Source organism: Dipodomys ordii, unplaced genomic scaffold (assembly GCF_000151885.1).
Source record: "Dipodomys ordii isolate 6190 unplaced genomic scaffold, Dord_2.0 Scaffold8, whole genome shotgun sequence".
NCBI lineage: Eukaryota > Metazoa > Chordata > Mammalia > Rodentia > Heteromyidae > Dipodomys > Dipodomys ordii.
Genome location: NW_012267224.1, coordinates 3,517,641 through 3,521,705, shown reverse-complemented (window position 1 = coordinate 3,521,705; position 4,065 = coordinate 3,517,641).

Here is a 4,065-nt window from a genome sequence, read left to right as displayed (position 1 = left end):
CCAAGTTAAGCTGGGTAGCCATTTTCCTCCCTTGCCTTTGAATCCGTGTGCAATGAATGGCTTTGATGGATGAGTTCCAGATCCTACCCGAAGGTGCTCAAAGAACAAAAAGAATGTTTTGTTGGCATTTGGTTATTAAAACACCAGCAATGTTATTCTTGGCATTCCAATCCAGAAGCAGTGGGTGGTGAAAACCAGAGGAGCAGGAAATCATGAGGTAAAACATTTACAGGAGAACCCTGGGCTGGTATGAAACTGTTCAGCCTCCCCTTCCCTTCTCTCTCTCTTCCTGGCTATCCTTGAGACAGCCAGACTTAAGAAAGCACAGCAATGCTAAGACAATGCAATTCTTTTGGTCGAGGGTCACGCATAGCTATGTGTGTTGGCCACACAAAAGCACTATTGTAGCTGAGTGCTGATGGTTCATAACTGTCATCCTAGCTACTCAGGTGGCTGAGATCTGAGGGTCACGGCTCAAAGCCAGCCTGAGCAGGCAAGTTCCAATTAACCACCAGAAAACTAGAAGTGGTGCTGTGACTCAAAGTGGTAAAGTGCTAGCTTAGAACAGCACCCAGACCCCAAGTTCAAGCCCCATGACTAACAAAAAAAAAACACCCTCCACAACATCACTGCTATTATTTTCATTGTTAAAATCTTTCTTTGGCTACAGCTGATCATAAATAAGTCGTCGGAAGTGCCACTCTGTCTTAGGTATATTGAAGAAGACACCTAAGACATCCAATTAGTGGCTTTCTGCATTAGACACAATTCCTTCTCCTAGCCAGATTACATGTCTTTCCATGTGTGCCTGTCTCAGGATGGCTTCTAAATCCAGATGACCCAAACGAGTCTTGATTTCCAGTGTAGGCTCCAAAGAGCAGGTTCTGGTATGCCATGATCTGCATCCCTCTTGAATCCCAGGCAGGTGAAGAGAGGAATAAAGTCCCTGGGTGTGGAGTGCCGCTGTAGCCTTGACTTTGCCTCTTTACTCAGCTTCACCATGGCGACGCTTTATCAAGGACCCCCGTGCAAGTGAACGCACAGGAAACTGGAAAAATAGCACTGCTTGATTTGGAGCACAGTCAGTCATGGTAGAAACGGTCAGGTTCTAAAATCAAGCACTGCTGAACCTGTTTTGTTTTAGTCATAGGAACTGAAAAAAATAAAGCCTTCATTTAAATATCTTTATAAAAAGATTAAATTACTATCTTTTGTATATTCTAACAATAAGGTTTTTTTCAACCTTCTTCACCAGCCTTTATTTTTTTCTTTTCTCCCTCCCTCCCTCCCTCCCTCCCTCCCTCCCTTCCTTCTTTCCTTCCTTCCTTCCTTCCTTCCTTCTTTCCATTTTTGTGTGCTGGAATTCAAACCCAGAACTATAGACATGCTAAGCATATACTCCGGATCGACATCCCAAGCCCAGTGCTTCAATTCTAACCATACAACCTATATGTTTTGTTGAAACATAAATTTCTTATCCCTATGCTGCTATAGTTTTCCTGTTATTTCATCCAGTAAGAGTTAACCCAATGCTGTCCAAAACCCCTTACTCAATCATGAAAATTTCCCCTATCGGTGACTTCCTAAATGGCTTCCAGCGGTCCCAACTGGCCATTGAGCAAAAGCATTGCACTCAGGAGGACCTGAAGCCGGGGACGCGTGGGGCCCACACTGGCAGAGAGCAGTAGAACCTGAGAGACTGCTAGCTCTCAGTCCTGTGCGCTTCTAGAATGGCATGATGGCTCGTGTGGAGACTTCATTTGGGCAGCATTTCAGAAAGGCCTCATTTTTGCCTCTAATGGATCTGAGTGTGTGAATAGGAATAAATGTCATTCCTACTGACCTCACATATAATGACATAGGACTGTAGATCGGGGCTCCAAGATAAACAGAACAAATTGTTAGATCTTGTTACTATCTGCCTACCACTGATTATTAAGATAGTGTTCTGTTTATTTTTTCCTTATTAAATATCCACAATGGACTCGGGTGGAATAGCTGTTAGGGTAAAACATTACAATGCACGAAAACCGTTAAGCGGAACGAATTGTTAGGTCTTGCCACTGAGTATAAAAGCTGTTGTTCTGTTTATCCATTTTTACTTGTTGAGTACCTACAAAGGCCCAGGCAGAATAGATGATGGGATAAGACATTACAATGCATGAAAACAGTAGAAGTGTTAGTGCCCTGCATTAGGACAGAGGGTCCCATCTCAATCTGATGAGGTGTTGTTTCCTGTTCTCTGGTGCACTGTCATGAGCTCTGAGGCCCAGGTCTGGGCTGCTTGAATGCAGGAGACACTGGGTCACCACAAATTCCCCAACCTGCTATTGCTCATTAAGTGTTGCTGCTTTCTTATGCTATCACTACCATTTATGTTAGTTGGTATGGAAAGAGCTAGGAATTCTAATTGTCTTTACTTTGGAGATTAGAAAACATAAACCAGTGTTCAGAGAAATCAAGCAGCCAACACCACAGTGATAAAATGTGATAGGATCAAACTCTGAGACCGGTCAGGATGAGCTGCTCTCAGGAGACAGAACACCTCTCCCGCCATTGCCTCTGAGCAGGGGATGTAGGGGCAGAGGGACAAATAGCAGGACTGACTCGAATCCCATGTCCTGGCGCAATCTTCAGAGACCTCTCGTTTCTTGTCTGGGAAACATGCACACTCACAGTCAATTCAAACCTTAAAAGCAAACACCTTTATTCTTTGCCTGGTACTTGTTTCCTATGGTAAGGAAGCTAAAAAGGCTATTTTCCTGCCAATCATCTATACACACATCCTTCTGCCTTCCAATCTCCATCCTTCCATCAGCCCATCTAGCTATCCATATCACATTTATTGAACACCTACTGGATGCTAGCCAATGTCCTGAACATGCCCTGCACCCCCCCCTCCAAGTTTTAATTTCCCTGTCAGAAAGTAGTCTGAAGGGATTGCTTCAAGGGCCTGGGTGGACGCCCAGTTCTACAGATGTTCCCCAGTTCCTTATATAAAACAGCATAGTATTCACATACAACCTAGGCAATCCTTCCTTGTACTTTAAACCATGTCTCGATTATTGAGAGTATCTCATACAATGTAAATGCTATGTCCATGTAGATGATATTTTCCACCCACCTTTGGTTAGGTAAGGGATGGGAGTGGACGAAAGGTCTACTAGAGTCTCAGTTCCCACCACACCATTTGGTGAGGACAGTTAGAAGGGGTGTCTACTTCTGTCAGTTTTCCACAATTCAGCTGAGCCTCAGTGTGAAGTTTCTGGGGATCCACACTCCTCCCAGCCTGGGAAGGCCCAGCAGGAAGGATGCCAGGATGTATCCATGGGAGCCAGGGTTTTTTTAGATTCCAGTAACTAGGCGCTGTGAGTGGCGCACACTAAGGAACCAAGTGATTTCGGCGAGGGAGGGGTACTGGGGATTGTCGCAGGGCCTCCACACTAGGCAAGCACTGAGCTGCCCTGTGCCCCTTGTTCTACGGTTTGGCTTTTGTTTAGTTTTAAAAGAAAATTGCATTGGGAGCAGGCAGCAATGTCTTCAAGACAAGAGCCGTCAGAGGAGGCCTGGGGGTGGGGGGGGGGGAAGAGGGGATTTCAGGAGCTTAGCTGCACTCCCCGGGAAACTCTGCAGGGCAGAGGAGGAGGAGGGTGTGGGACAAGAAGGGATCCCAGCCCGGTGCTCTGGCGCACCCCTCACAGTTCAGTCAGTCCAGGCAAGAATGTCCTGAGACTGTCTCCAATTAACCACCAAAAGCTGGAAGTGCTCTGAGAAAAAAAAAAAAAATTCAGGGACAGGGCCCTACCTCTTGAGTTCAAGCCTCGGGACATAAAAGACAGACAAACAGACAGACAGAGGGAGGGAGAAAGATAGAAAGAAAGAAAGAAAGAAAGAAAGAAAGAAAGAAAGAAAGAAAGAAAGAAAGAAAGAAAGAAAGAAAGAAAGAAAGAAAGAGAGAAAGAAAGAAAGAAAGAGGGAGAGGGGAAAGGAGGGAGGGTGAGAAGGAAGAAGAAAGAAAGAGAAGGAAGGAAGGAAGGAAGAAAGGAAGGAAGGAAGAAAAGAAAG